General features: G+C 40.2%; 1 protein-coding gene across 5 annotated transcripts in view; it reads left to right on the forward strand.

Moving 5' to 3' along the window:
• LOC108528971 (small integral membrane protein 2) overlaps positions 1 to 24255 on the forward strand; it is a 67840-nt gene that overhangs the window by 31582 nt on the left and 12003 nt on the right. For 3 of the 5 annotated variants that reach the window (XR_001885358.1, XM_017871006.1, XM_017871005.1), the window contains 3 exons: positions 10867 to 10954; positions 22482 to 22584; positions 23242 to 23306. The exons of 1 other annotated variant lie outside the window; for it this stretch is intronic. The gene's annotated coding sequence lies outside the window, so the exon portion shown is untranslated. The remainder of the gene's footprint in view (positions 1 to 10866; positions 10955 to 22481; positions 22585 to 23241; positions 23307 to 24255) is intronic. One more of the 5 variants, XM_017871007.1, reaches the window with a different exon arrangement.

The raw sequence follows: 24255 nt of genomic DNA on the forward strand, positions 1-24255 counted from the left end.
AGATCCGGCCACTGCACTCCAGCCCCGGCGACAGAGTGAGACTCCGTCTCAAAAAAAAAAAAAAAGAAAATGTGGCACATATACACCATGGAATACTATGCAGCCATAGAAAAGGATGAGTTCGTGTCCTTTGTGGGGACATGGATGCAGCTGGAAACCATCATTCTCAGCAAACTATCGCAAGAGCAGAAAACCAAATACTGCAAGTTCTCACTCATAGGTGGGAATCGAACAATGAGATCACTTGGACACAGGAAGATGAACATCACATACCGGGGCCTATTGTGGGAAGCGGGGAGGGGGGAGGGATAGCATTAGGAGATATACCTAATGTAAATGACAAGTTAATGGGTGCAGCACACCAACATGTCACATGTATACATATGTAACAAACCTGCACGTTGTGCACATGTACCCTAGAACTTAAAGTATAATAAAAAAAAAATAAATAATTTTACTAAAAGAAAAAAAAACATAAGTGGGAACTGAACAATGAGAACACATGGACACAGGGAAGGGAACATCACATACCGGGGACTGTCAGTGGGTAGGGGGCAAGGGAAGGGAGAGCATTAGGACAAATACCTAATGCATTTGGGGCTTAAAACCTACATGATGGGTTGATGGGTGCAGCAAACCACCATGGCACATGTATACCTATGTGATAAACCTGCACTTTCTGCACATGTATCCCAGAACTTAAAGTAAAATAAAAATAAAAAATAAATAAAATAAATAAAATAAAATAAAATATTGTAAAATGTAAAAAAAATAATAAAAGCAAATTGGCACTATAAAAGCTATTCTCCACCTAATTTTTTGGTCCAAAATTATTTTTAAGGTTTTTATAGGAAAAAAGTTTTAAACATAAGCTAAAGCAGAGGGAACAATATAACTAGCCCCTATATAAGCATCACCTACAGTCCAGAAATTTTAATTGAATTTTTCACCACTCTTGCTTCATTCATCCCCTTCTTAACCCAGAGTCATTTAAAAAAAAAAAAAATTTAATTATAAAACCCAGATATGTTATTTACCCCTGTATACTTCAGCATGCATCTTTTAAAAATGTGGACATTTTCTTTAAGAACCATAATGCTTTCATCCACTTAATGAGCATCAACTTAATATTAACAGTAGTTCCTAGGTATCATCTGAACTTGCCAATTGTTTAGAACATCATTGAAAAGAAGGCCTGTTACTCAGCCCTGTCACAAGGAGCCATACAGAAACTGACCTTGATTACACCTAAGGCCAATTCTTACTTGGTAGTACTAGCAGAATCTGAGATTCATAATCACAAGCCCTTAGCTTTCTACTCTCTGGCCTGGCCATAGGACTGGCCTGGAGTCCAGCTTTCTGGAGAGAGGATGCCAGGTTTCAGATAGCTGATGGTGTTTAGAGGTGTGTGTGTGTGTGTGTGTGTGTGTGTGTGTGTGTGTGTGTGTGTGCACCTAACCCAGGAGCCACCTTTGGGGTATTAAGGTAGGAATAGATTTCAGGGATGAGGGATGGAATTCAGGTGTCTGTGAATTTAGACAGGAAAAAAAGATACCTCTGATGTTTTTACTAACCTCTAATGGAAATTTTAGATCTCTTTCAACTATGATGATAGGCAGCAAACTGCAGAAGTAGTTGCAGTATCTGTGACTGTCACCAATAGAAAGAAAAGTATTTTAATATCACATCACATTATTGCAGGTATTGTCAAATATTGTGAATACTTATCATTACTTTGAAATTATGTTAATTCTTTTCTCACCTCTAGATCTGGTTGCCGAACATGTCATAAAGAAACACACATATTATTAGATCACAAACTTGTTTTTGTTTCTACAGTTTGTATAACTGTATTTCAGTATGCTTTGTTTCCTTTGTAATTCCATGTATTTTATTTTACACATTTTAAAACAATATTCTGAAAAGGAGTCTGTAAGCCTTTACCAGATGGCCCAGGAAATTCACAGCACAAAAGGCAAAGAACCCCTGGGATGGAGCCAGCCTGTGTGGAGATGCCCAGAAAACATCTTCAAGGATTGTTCCTTGATTAATTCATCAATTTCTTGAACATAATAACCAGGGGTGAGAAATTGGCCCCTATAAGGAGTCTCAGAAGTTGCAAGAACCATGTGACAGCCTGTCTCCAAAGTGACATTGCTCCTTGTGTTGGCATATGAGTCACAGACTTTGGCCAGCTCTTCTGAAAAGATGCTCGAAGTACTCCAGAGTACTATAAATATCCAAGGTATTAATAGAATTCCTCCCACCTCAAGGCTGCAGTTCCTCCCACTGCCTTCCTGCTGCATATTGGGCACATGTGGGGAGGACAGTTGGAGAAGCTCAGCTCACAGGCAGAAGCCTATGCGTTCTGTAGCCATGACACTGACTTGCCGTCCTGAGCATGGGGAGAGGGAGGGAAAGCAATTTGTCTAAACTCCCTTTTCTGGAAAATGAAAGTGATGCTACTTGCCACCTACCTCACAGAGTTTGAAGTCAATCAGCACAGTTTATACGCACAATCCTATGAATATCACATTGTCATATCATGAAAAAGTTACCAAGCTCTTCTAAACGGAGGGGGTAAAATTGACCAGCTGTTGCCAGAATCACATAGCCCCCATTCTTTACCTGATAATTCATCAATCTTATTTGCTTCTCACTGTCTAATGACTACCAGCATTATGCAATGAACTGCATATAATTGCTTATACAGTATATAATTGACTTATATGGTAACATGTCTTTAAGTTTTCTAATCAAGATAAAAGATCTTTTACGGTTTTTTTTTTGCTTCCTATGGCCATAGCAATTTATCAGCCCTTGAATTTCACATTCACATTTGGTGTGGCTTTTGGCAGGGGTATGTTAATAACAATCAAACACTAAAAACAGACTGGTAGCTGTTCACATTAGCCCTAAACTGAAGATGATTCAAATGTCCACCAACAGTAGAATGAATGAAATAATTTATGATACATCCCCACAAGGGCATACTATAATATAGCATGAGAATAAATGAACTATTGGTACTGGCAAGACCATGTATCAGTCTCACAAATATAAGGTTGAGGAAAAGAAGCCAGACAGGAAAGAGAACCCACTAAATTATTCTGTTTATGTAGAGTTCACAAACAGGCAAAGTGAGCCTGGGGTGTTAGCAGTTAAAAGCGGAGGTTACCTGTGGAGAAGGAGCAGTGGCTGGAAGAAGATATGAGAGGGTTTCTGGATGTTATTAATAATTCTGTTTTTTGACTTGGGTGCTGGTTACTTGGATGCAGTCATTTTGTAAAACTTTATTGAGCTGTACACTTAAAATTTGTGCACTTTTCTGTGTGTATGTTAAACTTCAAAATGAAGATTTAAAATTTTTAACAAAGAGAAAAGAACACAGTACAAAAAATTGTTTTTAAACACACTCTTCTCCAGTGTATATAGCTTCTTGGAGAACTGGTGATGTTTGAAAACAATGTTAAGAAATCTGGAATTCTTGGCCAGTGCAATGGCTCATGCCTCTAATCCCAGCACTTTGGGAGTCTGAGGCGGGCAGATCACTTGAGGTCAGGAGTTCAAGACCAGCCTGGCCAACATGATGAAACCCCTTCTCTACAAAAATTAGCTGGACATGGCGGCAGGTGCCTGTAATCCCAACTACTAGGGAGGCTGAGGGAGGAGAATCAATTGAACCTGGGAGGCGGAGGTTGCAGTGAGCTGAGATTGTGCCACGGTACTCCAGCCTGGGTGACAGAGTAAGATTGTGTCTCAAAAAAAAAAAGAAAAATCTGATATTCTTGATTGGGATTTCTGGTAATACGAAAGTCACTAGAAAATAACCTGCCCTGCCTCCTTTCCCTCCTTGGATTATAATCCTCTTGATTGACATATTTGTTAACCTTAGGGGGCAGATGTCATAAAACCAACCAGGATCTGTTTTAATGACTTGTAAAAGTGGCCTTAAATAAAGGGAGCTATGATGAGGGCTGCCCTACTGAGAGCTTCGCCCAGGGAGCTGGGTGATGATGTGGGTTTTGCTCTGACAAGGTCACCCAGCTAAGTCAGGACAGTCGGGACTGAGACCCGCTCTTGTTTGGCCCCTGCCATGTGTGCAGCATGGGGCTGGGTCAGCGAGATGAAAGGGAACCTTCTTCTAATTGGTCAGCAGAGAGGGCCTTTTTCCCTAATTGGTAGGCCCAAAGTTGGTAGGCCCATTTTCTAAGCAGGGCTGCTGTGTCTCCTACAGGGCCCTCCTTTTCTCGTCACTTCCATTGCTGGACCCGTGTTGGCCTGGAGCAGTGTCCCTGGCGCCTCCAATTGCCTGCCTTCTATTTTCCTGCTTTTACATAGGAGGCTTCTGGGAACTACCTTCTTTCTTGTACTTCTCCCTTCGCTCACACAACACACTCCAGAGCACAGCATAACCGTAGGTTGTTTTTTTTTGCGTTGTTGGGATACAGTGCAGGAGACTTGTTTAGGAGTCATTGAAACTCAGTTCCTATCCCAGTGCATGGTGTTTAGGAGCTTAATAAATGTTTTTTCAATGAAGGAACTGCAGATTCTTCATACCTTTTTTGGCCTGTTGGGGGTATTTGTTCTGAGTATCAGTGTGGTATAGTGGAAAGGGGGGCTATCAGAATCAGAGCCCGTGCCAGAATCCAGCATGTTGCTCTGTACGCCCTGGGCAAATTACTTTCTTCCTATTTCAGTTCCTCATCTGAAAAATGGGGATGATACATCTTCTTTGCAAGGGGCTGGGAAGGATTACATAAGCAAAATGTATGTCGTTCCTTAAACAATGTTTGCACATTGCACTGCATGTTCTTCATTTACTCACTCATTCAATAAACATCCTATAAACTTGGAATCAATGCCAGAAACCAGCCTGGCTGCAGTGATGCATAGAACAGGGTTCCCACTCTCATTGAGTGCAGAATCCTGCAGGGGATATATTTGTGATCATTAAATGCAAATAAAAAGTTCTTGTAGGTCTTGTAATAGAAATGCTTGCAGGGTTATATATCTGTCTATCCATCATTTAGCTTTCTAAGCATCCATTCTTCTATCTATGTATGTACATAATTATTCTATCAGTATCTCATGTGGTTTAGATCTGTGTTCCCACCCAAATCTCATGTTCAGTTGTTATCCCCAGTGTTGGAGGTGAGGCCTAGTGAGAGGTGATTGGATCGTTGGGGCAGTTTCTCATGAATGATTTAGTACCATCCTCTTGGTACTGTTCTTGTGGTAATGATTGAGTGAGTTCTTGCATGATCTGGTTGTTTCAAAGTGTATATCACCTCCCCTCTCTCTCTCTTGCTTCTGCTCCCATCATGTGAGACGCCTCATTCCCTCTTTGCCTTCCGCCATGATTGTAAGTTTCCTGAGGTCTCTCCAAAAGCAGAAGTTGCTATGCTTCCCTGTACAGCTTGAGGAACCATGAGCCAATTAAACCTCTTTTCTTTATAAATTACCCAGTCTCAGATATTTCTTTATAGCAATGCAAGAAAAGACTAATACAGTATCTGTGTGTAATAATAATAAGTGCTATATGTGTGTCTACTGTTATTATAATTCTGTACATAGAAAGATGACTGCTATAAAAATATCTCCATATATAGATGTTTATATTATGATTATTTCTGGAGCATAGGATTTGGGGTGGATTTTTGTTATTTTTTTCTTTAATATTTTCTATATTGTTTGAATTCTCTATCAACAGGTATCATTTTTAAAAAACATTGAAATACTAGAAGAGGGATGAGAACTTATTAAAATATAAAATTTTGAAAACCTAATCAAAATGAAAAAATATTAAATGCCAAAACTGACATAAAGAATAGGACATTTGACTAAACCAACAGATTTTAGAGATTAAATGCAATCAATGACCTCTCCTCTCAAAAAATTATAGGCCCAAATGGTTTTACAGGTGCATTCTATCAAACTCTTGAGGAACAACAAATTCTCATCTGTATTCTAAGTTATTGCAAAAGAGATATAGCAAAAGCTGGCTGAGTTCATTTTATGATATTGGTGCAATCAGATGGACATTTTACAACGATGGTGTTTTACAAAGAAAGAAAGAAAATTATAGCTCCATTTATCTTACTCAAGTAGATGAAAAATATCTTTTAAAATATTAGCTAATTGAATCCAATAGTATGTTTTAAAATAATACAGCTTGATTAATGAATGATTCCTTATTAGGGATTCTGCCAACAAAATTAAGAACATTAGTAAATTAAAATTTTTAATCTCACAATAATTTCAATTGATGCAGAAAAAGTACTTGATAAATTCTTTGCTTATTTATGATAAAAGCTCTTAGCAAAGAGTAGAAAAGGATTTCTTTAATTCCCCTAAGTGGATTTTGGTTATATTCCAAAACCTCCACAAACATTATAGTTAATGGAGAAAATTTAAGTGCATTCCTGTTAAGACAAGCATTCTCACTGTGATAAGCCACTATATAACACAACCAATATGACACTGTTGGAAATCCTAACCCACATTGAAGGAAAGAAGATAAAAATGGTGACTGAAAAGGAAGAAATTAACTGTCAGTGTTTGCAGATGATATATCCATCTACTCAGAATAAACAATAGGATCAACAGCTAAACAGTAAAAACTTGGTGGACATGTGATCAAACTATAAGAGCATTTCCAACAGCAAGCAACTATAAAATGTTATTTTTTTAAAAGCAAGATACGATTTACAAGAGCAACAACTAAAAATATCTGGTAATTAAACAAGAATACATACAGCCCCCTTGAAAAACTTCCTGAGTGAATGAGAAATATTTCTTATTGTTATATGGGAAGATTTAATATCATAAAGACGTTAACCCTCCCTGCATATATCTAGTAGGTATAGTGTAATTCCATCAAAATTCTAGTGTGAAATTCATAATAAATTTGTTCTAAAAATGTATGTAATGTTGGACCAGTAGAGCATTTCAAAACTTAAACAAAAACTTCACAAAAGCCATGTGGTATAACATTGATTATTGATATATATCAAAATTAAGTTTTTTTTTATTATACAGAAAGACACATAACATGCATAAAGTTAGAAACATATTTAAAAATAGGAACAGAGACTTATAATATTCAAACAGACAAGGGATTCCTATCTAGAATATAAATGAAGAGACCAGATCAAATAAGAAGTCAAATCAAACAAGGTAAAGAGAGCAACTTCATTTAGAGAAATGGGCAAAGTATATGAACAGGCAATTTACAAAGCAATGAACCCAAAAAATGAACAAATCATAAGTACCTCAGCTAATTAACATAATAATGAGATATAATGTTATGCCTATTTGGAGAACATTAGCAAGCTGAATAACTCCATGTGCTAGGGGATATGGGAAAACGTTCGGCTGATAAGAATAAGAACTTGGCACAGTCACTGGGAAGCACAATCTCTACTGCTCAGGCAAAGCAAGAATACCCGTGTTCTATAAACTGGCAAGACTGAAAGGAGGGTAAAGAAATGAGAGGAGCTGAGAAAAGAATGAGGTTTCTGGCGTAAGTGAGTAAGTACGTAGATTCAGGTGACTATACCTAAGATAGAGAATGGAGGATGAGGAGGAGCTGGTTTGGGGATAAAGATGATGTTTTCTGTTTTGGACCTATTAAGAATAACGCATTTATGGGACACGAATGGAAATAGTAGGTGCTCAATGAATATTAATGTCTTTCCCATCAAATAAGTTTCCCTTTTCTTCTATGTTTAGGAAAGACAGAAGTTTAATTTTTAATTTTCTCCAGTTTAAATTCATAGGTTAGAGACCAACATTTCTATTATTATTCCTTCTCAATAATAAAATAAAAAATATATAACACTGATTTTCAGATTATCAAAATTTTAAAGCTGTAATTAGTAACTAATGGAGTAGATAATCCTATTTTTTCCAGGTCACCTGATGTCAACATTCTTGGGAATTTTTTTTAAGTGAGAGAAGGAATACTTAAGAGATATCATTTTAGACTGTAAAGCTCGTGTATTCTAGTGCCAGAAACCCAGAATTTAAATACCAGCTCTGCTAGCATGCTATAAAATTTTGGGCAGGATACTTTCAACAAATGGGCTAATAATAATTACCTTTCATAAATGTTATTAGAATGAAATAAAATCATATAAAATGCCAGACATAGTAAATGTACCATAAAGGCTAGTTATTATCGTAGGCCCTTACCTTCAATTATTACCCTATTAATTCTACATTTCACAAAGTAGTCTACACCAGCACTGTCTAATAGGAATACAGTGCAGGCCACATATGTAATTTTAAATTTCTAGTAGTGATGTTAAAAAAGTAAAAAGGAATAGGTCAAATTGATTTTAATGATATATTGAATTTAATCCAGTATATACAAAATATTATCTTGTTAACATGTAATCAATATAGTTATTAGTAAGATATTTTGCATTTTTTTCCATTTGGCTCTGGCTCATGTGCCACTGTGACCCAGCAGTCATATATTAGACTATTCTGTTTGGAGTAGGTTTGGGATGAGGCAGAGAAGAAATATGTATAATTGCATACCCTTATGGCAACCACAAATTAGATAAGACAAGAACTAATGATGCTTGGAAGAAATGAAAATATATGAAATTATTACCTTTTTTCTGCCATATCTAATGGCAAATAGAAATTTTTTGGTGAAAAAATAGAAACAGAAATTTTTACTTGGCAACAACTATATGCTACATGCTATACATGTGAAGACTATATTTATGTTGAGGAACGAGGAAGCTGGAATCCTCAGACACAAGTTACTGTCGCTATAGTTAGGACTTCCTTGAGACTTAGAACTTTAAGTCCTAAAGAGCGTCCCAGGGAATAGACAAGCATTGTGTCTAATTTACATTCTATCCATGCTCTTCAGTCAGGAACATTATAACTCCATGTTTTATCACTCTCCAAGGGGATGATCCAGGCCCTCAAATTATGGGGAATATGGAGAAGTGAGCATGGAGAATGTGTGTGGCCTTGAATGATGTGGGGATCAATTCATAAGCTCCATCTTTCATGCTCAGTGAGTGGGGTGGGACACAGGCTGGCAATCAGGAGGCTGGCCAATAGCAAAGAATTCCACATCACCAGACTCTGTCCTTCCCACTCCTGATACTTTTGACATCTCCAGGGCAGTAGGCAATTCAGCCCTGCCATGTGTATCTTGGGTCAAAGGGAAAAAAACACAGAGCTTCAATGTATGATTCCCAGCCTGAAAGGAACTAAGTGTCTTCTGATATACAACACTTGAGTTTTTTTTTTTTTAATGAAGGCATTAAACTGACCTTCTTTTGAAATGGGCTAGACAGGGTAAACAAGGAGAGATCTTGTTTTCCTTCGTCCTGGAAAATAACGTTTCTCACTTTCCAGCTCAGTACAGTTGACTGAATTGGAAAGGAATCTATTTTCTCTGGAAAGATTTATTTGCCCAACAGTTGTGTTTTTGTATATGTGTGTGTGTTGGCAAGATAGATAGATTTTCCAGAACAAGGGTCGTCTTGTTCACAGTTTAAAGGGGCCTAAGAGTTGACTAGGGAATTTAATGTTAGAGAAGGCTTTTGCAGACTTCAGTGTTATGTACAAATTCAGAAGCATCCCAAGACTTGCCCTGAACAGGGAGGTAGTGGTGCTGAGGCAGTGACTGTGTGGCACTGCCCCACTTTTCAGAGCAGAGAGAAACATCTCTATCTCTTCACCTTTCTGAATACAGTTTCAAGGCATGGGACCATCAGAATCTGTTAGGAAGCATCTGTGTTTCTATTTTCATATATAAAATTGTTTCCAAAAAAATAAAATGATTTTTTAATAAAGCCATGTGGAAAAGCTGAGAGTAGAATTTTCTCCTCTCCCTACAACCAGATTTCTTTTCCCACCTGGGGACACATGTTTTGGGATCAAGCAAGAACAACATGTAAATCCCTTTGTGGCTGAATTAGAGAAAAGACTTACAGATATTGTTAGGAGTCCCTCTTTTCTGCCTCCCTCTTTTTTCAGCTCCATAAAAGACTAGCATCACATTGGAAATTTTAGAGCAAATATGTCCTACTTTATGGAAAATAGTTTTCATTACTTTTCATTTTCTCCCATTTCATGTCAAGCATTAATATAAATTAAAATGGTATGTTTTGGGATATTTTCTTGAGAACATTTCTTTGAAGGTGAATTCAGTCTACTCCTTGTCTATTCTATATCTGTATCTATATATGTATATATATAACACCAAAAATAAAATATATCTGAAGATGAGTTTCTTTCCCCTAATTTTTTTGTTTCCAAGTCACTACTTGCTAAGCTCAACTGACAGCTTGGCTGGATTTTGCACAAATGACTTTTCACTCAGCTGGTCTTTGCCTTGCCAGGTGTGGCTGGCCAATGTAAAGGAAAGGAAAGAAAAGGTATTTTTCCTTTTAGCATGAGCATTAAAACTTTTACCACATTTTCCATTGCCCAGTGTCTGTTTTCAAGAAAGCACAGGCCAGCAGAAAACAGAGGAGTCTGAGATTTCTCCTTTGTAAATGTTGGATTCCAGCCTCTTAGTACATTTAATTTAGCAAAAATCTACATAATTAAATGAGAGGAAATATTTTTATTTGATGGCAAATGGCTTCCCTGAGGAGAAGCCATCCGATGGCATCCACTCTGAAGTGTCGGGCAGCATCCTTCAGGACAGGGCTGTCCGCGTTCCCAGGGCTGGCAGGACTAGGGTTGAACAGCTTTCTACTTTGTAAGTGTACACTTTCATAAGGCATTTTTAACTTTTAGAAACATATTTTTATTGTGTGTCAAAGTCCATGTATTTGGCAAAACTGGAAATTTCACTAATTCCTATTGTGTTCTTCCTTCCCCCAGTAGGAAGCTGGTTGGGACTGAATCTGGGCAGAATGGCTGTCCACTTGCTTTGCAGTTACGAGTATAGCAGCACCAGAAGAATCAGCAGGTATCTCCAAAAGTTTCCAGGGTAGGGTACGGGCATTTTCTTCTCAGTCTATTCTCCAAATATCTACCCCAGGCCTGGTGTTAAACAAATATTAATTGGAAATGCTGGTCATGAGACCAAATGAATAGAGGAAAGAAAAATGGCAGCTTGCTGCACATTAGCAAAACGTAAAACAGGGCAGACCTGGACCTAATTTTCAGTTACTGAAAACTGAAAATTATTCTCCCAGACAAGTCAAGCTTTGAGGCTGTCTCTGCCATGGTCCCTTCTCTGAGTCACCTCCAGTGGTGCCACCTAAACTCTGCCCCTTTGTCCTTTGATCAGTGCTCTTTCTTTCCCACCCCCATAGTGCCGAGAGCTTTCCCAGGTAACTGCTTCTCTTGCCTCACTTTCTATCTCCTCACCTCCAGTCAGTGTCCTCAAGGGTTGGAGAAAATTAAAAACAGCTTTCACACCAAGAAGTCCACAATCTCTAGAATGGAATCTTAGTTAAGGGTTAATGAATCCTGCACCCTGGGTTTCTGAACAAAGGACAAGAGGCAATTGCCCTGAGTTGTAAGAGAGAGAATTATAATGGGATGTTGAAACTTGCTATGTAACTGTCAAGGTTGGTTAATCTCAGAGATGCATTACTTATTCCAGTTGTGGACAATCTTAATGACATCTAAGAAAACAGATTATCTAACTAGCTGGCTTCAGAATTTCTCCTACCTTGATGAGCCAGCCTGATGCAAAGAGTTGAACAAAAAAGCCTAAGGAAAGTTATGGAAGGAAAAGATAGAACAAAGACAGGGTTGACTTGCTCTGCGTAAAAAAAGGAAAGTATGCTATTTTTTACTAGTGAGAATCTGGGTAGAAGGGTGGGGAGATTGTTGAACCATGTGGTACAGGCCCCAGTTGATGGGAAAAAAAATTATATAACATCAATTTTAAATTGTTTTCATTTGTTGGAATTGGTATCATATAAACCCCTTTATTTATCCAAGTCTTCAGCAAAGGATCTAAAGTACATATAAATTACAAAACAGAACAGATAAAGACGTGTGTGTGTGTGTGTGTGTGTGTGTTTGTGTGTGTCTGTGTATAAATCAAGGGAAGGGATTGGATTTTTGACATCCAGATCCACATGTTAGAGAAAGCCCACAGTGGACAATGTGGTGATGTACATATTTATACATAGATTTAATATTTCTGTGGAAAGAACTGGAACTTGACCGGCAGTATGGAAAAGTACACCTTCCCTCTTCATCTAGAATCCAGCAGGAGAAAGGGGTGCAAGCGTCCCTCAGATGGGAATATGAGGCAATTCATTTGAAACTCAAAGGACAGATTTTGGTTTTCTCTGAGACTTTGGTTAAATTAACAGGACATTGAGCAGAGAAGGGGAAGGTGCCTGGGCAGCCATTTATCTGACTTGGTTTGAATCTAGTATTATTCTTGGGAAAAGAGGCTATACCAATAGAATTATTAAACTTCTGTCCAGCACTTTGACTATCTTAAAAGAGAAGTTGGCTTTCTTTCACAAAAATTTATGAATCACAGACATATGGAATCACCCAAAAATGTTGATGTTAGGAACCTACATTTGTCAAGGGTCGTAGAGCTATGAATTCAGCCGTTGGAACCAACTGCATAAACTTGACCCCGCTTACTTGTGTGTGGGGTCAAGTTCCTTAACCTCTCTATGTCCCAGTTTCTTCTTCTGTAAAATGGGAATAATCATAATTTCTAGCTCACAAGGTCCTTGAGAAGATTAAGTGAGTAAGTATGCAGAAAGCATTTAGAATAGTTCTAGCACATTCAGAATCTGAATTATTACTCTCTTACCTTCCTACAAGAATCTGGGAAGGGGCCTATGTGCCAAGAAATGTAAACACATTATCTCAATCCTCCCAACAATTAATTTTCTTAACAGTGGGGGCATTATTAATCCTATTTTTTTTTTTTTAACGAAGACCTGAGACCAAGGAAGATAAGAAACTTGCCTAAGGTCACACAACTGGCTAGAAGCAGATGCCTTTGTAGGTCACTGGTTATGTAATTTACACAATAAAATTACTTACTGATTAAAGCCCACACAGGGAATAGTGCAATATCTTTTACAGTATTTAAATAGAAAAGGAAAACCAAACAGGAAATGGCTATGCTAAGTGCATTAGCTCAGCGACATACCATTTTAAATGGGAAAGTGTGAAATGAAATGAAACGGTCACAGTTAATCTCTGAGCAGAAAGTCCACAGAGTAAGTAGTGTAATCGAGCTGGCACATCGAGGAAGCCTGCATATCTCTCAATTTGTGGTCTGTTACTGCTTGAACATTTCAAAAGAATATTAAGGGTGGTTGTAGCCAACATCTCAAATATTAAATATATTTGTATTAGTTGAGAGACACAACTCTTCTCCTTAAAGCTATGTTTAAAGCAAAAGTTCCTTTTTTTTCTCTTAACCAGTTTGAGCAAGCCTGGTTTACTGGAAGTCAGCTTTGATGTACCCCTTGTGGTTTGCAGACTGCTGTTGGTAACAGTCCTAGGGGTGGGTGGGGATGTGGGAGAGAATGTTCTTCATTGAGTATCTCCTGTTGTCACCACTGTGCTAGACATTTGGCATCTATCCTCTTTCCCCATCCCTACAGCCAACTTCTGCTGACGTGGTTTAGCACACAGCCCTGTTCCAGGTGCATAGGAGATCTTGCTGCTGAGCAAGTGTTGAAAACAGTACATGATTAGCACTGAAGACACAGTTAGAACATGATCAGGCCCAAATCTTTTCCTCTCTTGTTTTTCTCTGGAAGAGTAGGGAGCCAGACTACTTAGCCTAGAGCTTCCCAGCTCATGTTCCCCACAGGGATGGGTTACAGGTGTATGGAGAGAAAAATGTCTCTTGCCCCTCGGGGTGGCTGGGCCAGGGTTGGAACCACCCAATCCCCAAGGACCAATGACCTCCATCCATTACTCCAGTGCGCCTTACAGATACACCATGTGGGTCTTGTGAGTGCACACACTGCAAGGGGAAATGGCATCTTTTGGATTTGACATCCTCTCTGTGGGCACAGCAGGAAAAGCCAGAACCTGGAGTCAGGAGCTGTATCCCAAACCCATCCCTTACACCTGTGTGTCTTTGAGCAAATCATCCAAACTTTCACAGCTTCTGCTTCCTTGGGGATTTTTCGTCGTCTTCTCCTTTTTTGTTTTGTTTTGTTTGGTTTTACACTGGCTTATTTAGGGTTAGGCAAAAGCTGTGATTTGAGGTTTCCAGGCCCTTTCTGACTTTGGCCATAGCAGCTCCCTTTGGTTTCTTTTATATACCGGGGTAGCTGAGGGGCCTTCCCTGGAGAAGGGATTCCACAGTTGTACCACTGCTGGGCTAATGACATCCATGCCCCCTTTCTATGCTCACCTCCTCTGAGTCTATGAAAAACTATTTCCTATCACTCTGTTAAAAGTAAGTACATCAATGCTCATTAGGCCAAAACTTTTTCGTTCTTAAAACAGATTGTTTTTCTAATCTGGTAACTTGATCATTTGGTTTTCTGAGAAAGTAGAGCCTCTAGGTGAGGTAAAGGCTTTAACGATGTGAGTGTAAAGTCACCCAGTGGACAATCAATACCTTCACTCCTCCTGGAAGATGGTGAATGTCTTTTGGGAGCATAGAATGCCATCAATTTTATCTTCAGGTGGCTTGTTTCTCCCCCTTCCTGTTAAATATTATGTGATTGTGAGCTGACTTTAGAAAAATACAATCTACAGGATTTGTGCTGTTCATTTCTTAACTCAACAAATAATTGCTAATGGTGACTATTCATTGCTTGCCCAGCAGTCTAGGTTTGACTTGTTGTGGATCAGGTGATCTCTACTGACTCTTGCTAACACTCCCTTTCACTCTACATAGCGGGAACCTTCTCTCTGCTCCTCCTCCAGCTGCGTTAGTGGAGATTCGCAAATGATTCCTCTTATTCAAAACAGAGAACTAGGGTAAAACAACCTCCCAGAATCTCTGTTTCTGAACCTGGAGGTGGTTAGTAGTAAATAAAGGAGGTTGGGCCCTGAATGAATTACAGAATTCAGAATCAAACCCTCTAGCTCAGCCCTGATTCGATCTTGGATATTAATTTGTAGAAGATTCTGAATTCATGCTTTATCCTCTGCTTTTGTGTAACTGTGGCTTATAACAATTTGATATTCTACATTAAGATTTTTGTCATTGGTATGCATCTTGACCGCTGCAGAATGCTGCTTGCTGGGTCAGAGATCACTCTTTGAGGCAAGATTTAACTTGGTGAATGAAGATAATTTTAGGTACAAGGCTCCTCCTTCATCATTCACAAGCAGGATTTATTCACTCGTTTCCACACACTGGCTTCTGTCACCATCCAGAGAACTGGAAAGAAGGGTCTTGTTTATATAAGGTGGTTGTAAAATGAATCCACCCCTACAGGCCTTCTCCTTTGCCACAGGAAGGACTCCCAGACACGCTCTGCACCCTATAAACACACCCTTTCATCCACACTTGGCACGCCTTCTCCATTTAAAGCCTGTGAGCTCCCTTACTCTATTCTGACTTGGTAAGGCTTCTTTCTTCATTTAAAAACTTGATGTGGTTTCTGGAGTCATCTCTCTCTTAATCTCCAACCAGAACATGGTAAGATCCCATTTAAACACAATCTCTTCCAAAACCTTCACTGACCCCTGCGTAGAAATACACTCTCCTTCCTGTTATTGCCTATGCTATTTATCCATAACCTCTCTTCTTGCATGTATCACTTTTTACCCTGGAATACAGAAATTTTTTTAGTACATGTAGCACTCCCATTATTACTATAAACTGCTGAAGGGCAGGAGCTCTGCATCTCCATCAGGACTGGGACTAGTGTGAGGCCACTGAGGTGTTTACCTCAGATACAGAATTTAAAAGGGCCCCCCCAACAAAAGTCAAAATAAATAATACTTTAATGTGACACTCTAAAAAATGAGTGCAAAATCTGTGATGAACAATATATCAACATTATGAATAAAGACAAGATCCGTATTTTTCCTTCTACTTTCCCTTTTCCTTTCAATTTTCTCCTTTTGCCTCAGGCACTAGTATGGCCTGGCATAGCACTGTTACTGATTCTGTCTGTACTACACTTTTTTTGCATTACTTTTGATTTCTTAAAATATTGCATTAAGGTGTTATTTATCTTGATTCCTGTTTGTGTGTGTGTGTGTCCCCTTAAATGATGCCCCTGGGATGAGTGTCCCACTTGCCTTACCCTGGGCCTGGCACTGATCACTATGGCTACTAGCACAGATCTTTGCCTGTCAATATGCACTCAGTCAGTATTTGATGAATGAATGAATACAAGCAGAGATAATTTCAGGTGCTTTTTTCTTTTCTTTTTTTCTAAAAGCAAAATAACATCTAACCCACAACCCAGCATCTACCAGAACAGAGATAGGCAACAGTGAGAAAAGTTATAGTGGTCTCAGGTGGCTGTCTGGGGTCCCAGTCAGCACTGCTTCTGCCAATTAAAATCATTTGTCCTGGGCTTCTTTCACTGTCCCAGAGCACCCTCTCCAGTCTTGCTTGATTTCATAAGCACACAGTTCTCAAGGAGTTAAATAGCCACGGAGGTACAGAATTATCTTTCGCCTTCTTCTAATGAGTTGTAAGTCACAAACAACAAACACAGCCTCTTGAGAAGCCTGAATATTGAAAGCAGTGTCTACTGATGTGCTTCTGCAGAGAGAGGAAGAAGGCAAATGGCTGGAAGACCAAGAGGGATGAGATCTACCTCTGCCAGTTCCAGTACCCAACGTAACAGAAAGTAAATTTTCATCTCTATGCAACAGCACAGACACGTAGGAGGGATTCCTAACTCTCACAGGAAAAAGAAACAGGTCATGAAGGTGTTGAGTCTGAGACTCACACATACCCTGAAGATTGTAGTTGATTTCTCAGTGTATTCATCACCATTTATCTTTAAAAGACAAGCACAACCATTTGTGAAATCCTCTCACAAAATCATCTCTAGAAAGTTGAGCCTGTAATAACAAAATTATTTCTATGCCTTGGTAGAGGGCCCACGAAAATAATATTTTTGATTTAGTTACAGGAATTCTCTTTAGCAAACAATACTGCTAAAGTGTTTTCTCTGGGTTCTGTCCACCTAATAGTTACTGTTTGTAAGTGGGGAAAATGGATTTTGTTCTGTTACAGTTACTATGATTTACACTTTTTTTTTCCTGTTATCAAATGATTGTTAACCTTTATCTATCTTCACTCTTTCTAACCTCAAATAGTCCGACTGTTCAAAAGTTATCTAAATTACTTTAAAAAAGAATCTAAATAATCTACTCCCAAATCCTAATCTAGAAGAAAGAAAATGATTCTTAAGAGACTACTTCCTTGTGTCTCTGACAGTCTTCAAATCACTTACTTTCCATTTAGTTTCTTTGCGGTTTCATTGTGAAGTGACTGAAACTTCATTTCTATTATATTCTGGAAATTTGGGGATCTGAGATATAGCAATGTATTCATTTTAAGAAATTACCTTACAGGAAAAATGTTGAGACATTCCCTGGAGTGTTCCTAAACCAGCCTTGCTAAGGTGTGGGATTTGGACTCCACATTAGTGAGGGCCTGCTGTGTGCTCACCACCATGCCTGGCAGCTTCTGCTGTCATCTCATTTCACCCTCTGAAAAGTCTAGAAGGAGAGCAGGTGTTGTCAGGTCCATTGTGAACAAATAAAAAGCAAGACTCAAAGAAGCTGTAATGTGCCTAGGATCATAAGACCAGTAAGCAGGGGTGAGGCCAAGACTTGGCCTGGATCTCTTACCTCCACTCCTTATTGCTTGTCACATTGGGTACAATGTCTGGGTATTTTCCGAGCCTGCCATTGATCTTAGAAGGAAAATTCTGCACTGCTGCTGCTCCAAGAGATACAGAGGATGCATTGATCCAACCCAATGTGTTATGTGGTTGATTTCTAAGGTGAAGTGAAATCAGTTCCAAAAAGATTTGAAGGATTCTTTCAAACCATTTGAAGAAATAAGCACTGTCCATCCAGTGTTAAGACACTATGTGTACCTTCCCTGGAATTCCATATTTATTAGAGACACTATTTCTGTCTCAGAAAAGTCCCCCTAATTTCCAAAGTGGCTCACCAAGAGTAGGTTCCAGATCATCTTGAAAAAAATGGTAAGGTGATAGGGTATAAGAAAGAGAACAATTTTATATCATGAAAAGGAAAATACACGAACGTTTGTATGTCTGAATCCAATGATATGTTGTGCACAGTTTTGTGTGTGTTGGGGTTGGAAGAATATGTGTCATGGAAATTGAATGACGCTGGGAAATACATCCTAATTACTCAAGACCGTATGTTTTTTATAAACAAACAAACAAGTAGTCATCGATTCAACTATAATGGATAAAATCACTCAAATTAAAAACAGTACAAGGGAGTCAAGTAGAACAGCACAGTACAGTAGTTAAGCATGAAATAGTTAAGCTTGAAGCCAGTTGCCTGAGTTTATAACCCAATTTGCTAATTACTAGTTGTGTGACATTTGATAGGTCAGTCACTTAAAAACAAAATAAAACAAAACAAACAAACAAACACTGTGTGTTCAATATTCCTCTCTGTAAAATGGACACAATAATAATAAGTATGCATAAGGATGTTGCGAAGGTTAGATGAGAAAGTGCAAATGAAATGTCTGATACTTCACTTCATAGAAGTGTGTTATAAAAGAGAAACATATATGTACCATTTTTGAGCTCCTTCTAATAGAATAATATATTTCTCAGATTCAAGAAGTTGGGAAAGAGTTAATCACAACAGAATTGTCACCAGGCTTAGAAACAGAGCAAGTGATTTTACTACTACAAGCCTGTATGAACCCAATAACGCAGTATGGGGAAGAGAACATCTAAACAATGTATAGTAATAATTGGGATATCGTTGAGAGCCGAACCCTCAGAGCTTCTACATGCATTTAACAATTAGTAGGTCAATGCCCTTGCTCAGTGGATCTCCACTAATCATATGGGAAGCACCAGCAAAATGAAGAAAAACCAGCAGATGCCCTTATAGGAAATGAAATTAAAGTGGAAAGGCCTAAAATAATGTTTCCATTGTGCCCTTCACTTACATTGGGGAGTTAGGGCCAGACTGGGAGGCTGGCAGGGAAACAGCTTGGCACTGCAGGCCACCTGGGGTCCATTTGCCAACAGGACTTGTGGCTAACATCCATTGGTAACAAATTTCCCAGAGTCACAGTGCTCTTTCAGATCAGCATGATTCCGGATCACAAGATGGATGGGAAGCCACAGAGCCCTGGGGCCTTTCCATGAAGTTCAAGATTACACCGTCCGTAATGAAACAACTTTGTATCTCTTCATGGCCACAATTACTTAGTCACTGATTATACAATAAACTCTTCGGAAATAATTCACGAAGATAAGAAATCAAACCCCACCCTTTTATGTTCTGAGGCATGCACCAGCTCCACCTCTTGAGAGAGCGAGGTTAAAGCCTATTGCATATCTTCAGCCCATGGTATTTTCTGGCAAATGTGGAAGACCCTCTGTGTTGGAAGGTGGTCTGCAGTTCCACAGGGAGACAGTACAATGGGTGTCTGCCCGGGAACAGCAGTGCCTGGCTTCAGATACAATTTCAACCGATCAGCTCTACAGCACTGGGCAAATTACTTAATTTCCTATGCATCTCAGTTTCCCTATTCACCAAATGGCAGTAATAATAGCACCTACTTCATAAGGTTGTTGGACCTGGCACACTGTAGTGCTAAATAACCATCAACTACAATGCTCATTCTCCTGAGTCGTTCACCTTTTTGATAGCCTAGCAAAAAGTTCTTTGAAAAAAATGACAATTACCAAAAAAAGGCATATTTCACGTAGATAAAATAACTCACATTGTCTCTTACACATGACAGGGACCTTGCCCATGACTGTGGCCCTCACATAATCTGAGTAACCATTTGGGTTTTCCTTGCTACATAGTGCTTCTTCTGCAAATGGTATTGTCCTTTGTGAACCCACTGCTTTTACCTTATCATTGGCAAATACTTTCGGGGATTACGCGAAATGTATTCACTGGCATGGGGAGTATGGATGGGGTCCCTCCTTCGTGGAACTTAGATTCTGGTTAGGCAAGGGGTAATAATAAAACCTAAGAAGGGTTAGGATCCCAAACTCAGAGTTCAAGGGGCTCATGTGTGAGGAACTCTAAGGGGAAGGAGAAAGAAGTAAAGTTTAAGCTCAGAACTGAAGGTGGTTGAGAGTTATGCTTGAGAAAGAGCCCCAGGTAGGTGGACGAATGTGGTTCCAAGACCTAAAAGGAAAAGAAGTTTGGAGTTGAGAGCAGCCAAGGTCTTCCACCCACCTGCAGCAATGTAAGGCGGCAAGAGGACGATGGTCAGGCTGACCTAGGCTTGGAGGCCATGTCAAAGGGTCAGACTTGCTCCTGAAAGTATCAGGGAATCACGGAAGGGTTTCACGTTGGGAGTGAAATGGTCTGACCTGAGGTGAGGCTGGATCATTTTGGCTGCTCTGTGAGGCAGGAGAGAAGGTGGGGATCCTGGTGGGAGGCTATGGCTGTCGAGTCGGCACAAGTGCACCATCCTTTAATGATTCTGCCCCAGACTTGGGTGGTTTGGAGGTAAAGAGGCAGATAGATTTGAGAATCATTTAAACATTTGACTTAAAACTAAAGCTAGCCCTCCCTGCCCCACAAATCAGGATACGTAGCAACATTAACCTATAGTCAGCCCTTCTGCTACCAACACCCAGGGCATTTTTAGTTTGGAAAAAGAAGGGACCTGGTATGTAAAGTGCAGCTTGGGGGTTTTCTACTGAGGTCAATGATCTGCACTGCTCTGCCTGACCCATTGCTGCCTCAGACACTGCAGGCTGCTCAGCCTCCCTTCACCCTAATTACGCTTATCATGCAAAGCCCTAATACAGCCAGGAAGGGCTCAACACCAGTCCCTCTAGCCAAACAATCAGCAAACTAAGATAACTTTAGAGTGTCAAGCCCAACTTTATGACTCCTTCATAGGCACCAAGGGCATTGTCTCAGTAGCCTCAGCTACCAGACAGGATGGCCCAGGGCTGCTTGTTCCTTGACCTGCTGGGGCCAACTGTGACTCATCTGTTTACTGCAGAGCAAAGGTAACTTGGGATGCACGAGTTGACAGCTGTCTCCCAGGAGACAATCAGTACCAGAAATAAAGGCACTGGACTTTAACTGGAAATGTTTCTACTGGCACAGACCCAGGCTGGATGAGGCAAGGACGTGAGAGATGGCATGCATGTATTTTAAAGAACTGGGGTCCTCACAGCTGACTGGCTACTTCAAGCCACTCTTCTTATTATCTCACTGAGCAGCTTGGAGGCTAGTGATGTCACTTATATGTGCTCTGTTATTTACAGTTTGGATATTTTAGCCCCATAACCATACTTCCTTTCTTGGCAGAAGGAAGATTAGGAGCAGCAATAATATTATAGTAATATTGGTATCATTTATTAATGGGATAGTCTATTCCAAAAGCAGTATGCCACTCAGGTTATACACATTGCCTGTAATCCAGTGGTCACAACCTGGGGTTCGCTTAGGAATCACCCAGGAGTCTTCAAAATACTGGGGTCTGGGTCTACTCTCCAAAGATTGATTGGGTAGGGCCAGGGCATTGGCACATTAAGGCTCCCCAGGGAATTCAAATGTGTAGCTAAGGTTGAGGACCACAGCTTTCATCATCACAACAACCTGCAAGGTAGGAATTTTTAGCTTCATTGGATGGATAAAGAAAATAGGGCCCAGGGTCAACAGACAACTTGTACAAGATCAGGGACTTCAACCTTGAGTCTGTCTGGCCACCAATCCCTGATGCCAATTTGCTTCACATGTGTTTCATGAATCCTTAAGTAGAGTGAACAGACAGAGCACACAGACAAGGAAAAGAGCCCAGGGCAGCAGCACCCCACAGGAGCTTTGTGCACAGGAGGCTCCACCGCCACCCTGAGCCAGCTATACAGCATGGGGGTTGCCTGCAGGTGAGGCTCTCCTGTGAGGCTACTCCAAAAGGAGAGTAGCCCAAGTGAGCAAATAACTGGTTTTCATGGTTGCAGCAGCACCTGGCTTCCATCCAACCCTCAGAAGCTGGCACAGAGGAGAGACATTTGGTGGAAAGTTGAACAGGGCATGGCCTGACTGGGGCAGGTAACCCTATGCACACTCAGTTACCTGCAGAGAGATGAACTTCCTTCCCCAGTGTCTGCCTTGTCATCCTGCACTGTGTCAGCTCAGGGCTTGCACCAGGTTCTCTGGGCTGCCTCTGAATCATACTTCAGGATGTTGCGGTCAACTCAAGAAGGTCATGTTGATTGATATATACTGTCGAATGGGAAGCAAGCATCCTCTGATTCTTGTTTCTCCAACCTAGAGCACCTTTAGCCATAACTGTCTGAAGTAAATATAATCAGGTGGGATTCTGAAACTGCACCTTCCTTCTCCTCTGCTAGGAACCCACCAGGGCAGAGCCTCAGCTTTCAGCCTCCTAGAATGAAGCGTGAACCCAAAGCAAAGAGCTGAACTGCTTTCACACCTCTGACTTCACAGACAAAGGTGAATCTCCTAGGGTATTTCTGGTATCGTTGCTACCAATGACTGAGAGAGCATCAAAGTCTGAGGGGTGACAGAGGAGAGGGGAAGTTTCTGGAGTCAGGTAGGAGGTATCTGGCCCTCTCTGTACTCCAGATCTAAACCCTACTCTAATACTCCCCACAAAGGCTTGGATTGGCCACTTTTGTTCATTCATTCACTCAACATTTATGAATTTTATAGCACTAGGGATTCTTAGCAGAGTAAAACCGGCTCTGACCTTAAGTAGCTCATAGTTTAGCAGGAGAGAAGTCACCTAAAGGGCAAGTGTGATGTCAGAGGAAAGCACGGGTGTGGTGGGAACACAGGAGGTAGGAGGGTGAGTGTCCTAGAGGGGCAATTCCTGACTTGGGGGTTACTAATACCTAGCAGGAGTCAGCCAAGTGGAGAGTGGGGGAAACAGTTTTCTAAGTGGAGGGGGCACCTTCAGCAAAAGAGCAAAGATTCTGTCCTTTGCCTCAGTAAAGGGTGTTTCTTGTTGAAAGGTCACCCTGGCTTAACTCCAGAAACTCTCCCTTCTCTGGACTTCAGGGACTTGGACTTCTTTCTGTGCATTCAGGCCAAAGGGCTGAGTCTGAGTGAGACTAAATTCCTAACTCAGACTTTTTTTTTCTTCAACAGAAACATGCAGTTCCGAAGTCTTGCCAGCCACACCAAAGAGCTTTTCGCAAGAAGGCACAGGCCAGGTAGAGGCAGCTGTGCAGTGGGAGGACTGTGATGTTTTGGACTAGAAAATAAGACTCAAATGAGGCCAACAAAACACGGGCACTGCATAAAGGTGTCTTCTCCCCACTTTATAAGCCTTATGTGTGATAATATTCAATGCCATAACAAGGCAAGCGAATAGGTCCTTGGAGGGAGGGATAGCTGGATTTTAATCCTGGCTCTACACTAAGGTCTTGGACTACTTACTGCAGGTCTCTGAGCTTCACAGTTTTATATATAAAATAGGATGAAGACCACCCCCAAATCCACTTTGATGGTGAGAATTAGGTGACATGACAACAGAAGGGCATTTAGAGCGTGGCACAGAAGAGGTCTCAACAAATGGTAGCTGTGTTTCATCATTCATTTGAGAACTGATGTTTGGATCCTTTTCTGCATCTTGAAATATCCCAAAATATTCCTCCTTAAGCCTTTCAGTTGGATACTCATTGATACTTCTCTATTCAATTTATACTGCGAGCAGGGGAGCGAGGCTTGAGCTTGGTTCCATGAGCAAGGGTGAAGGGTGTAGGTCTCCCAGCTTCATTTCTGTCTCCTCCTCACCTGGAGAGCCATGGACAATTCTCTTCCCAGGTCACTTGACTTCTGCATGACCATGACTTTCACCTTCTGCATTTTGGAACAATATACTCATGAATGCTAAGAAGCTTTTGTTTCTTTCTGCCTGTGCTGATCCTGTCTACTATATAAGAAAAATCACAATGGCTGTCATAGTTATGCTCTTTGCTTCCTCAGTTGAATAGCACCAGTTTTGATGTTATATTATATTGTATTCTGGATCTCTCTTTGATGGTGGGTTAGGGAGAAGGTTTGCCAATTCTTTGTGTTACAATTCTTTTTAAATAAATCCTCAGAATTAAGGCCATTTTATTACTTTCTTTTACTTTTAAATATAAATATATATTTAAA

Source organism: Rhinopithecus bieti, unplaced genomic scaffold (assembly GCF_001698545.2).
Source record: "Rhinopithecus bieti isolate Rb0 unplaced genomic scaffold, ASM169854v2 scaffold_5273, whole genome shotgun sequence".
Taxonomy (NCBI): domain Eukaryota; kingdom Metazoa; phylum Chordata; class Mammalia; order Primates; family Cercopithecidae; genus Rhinopithecus; species Rhinopithecus bieti.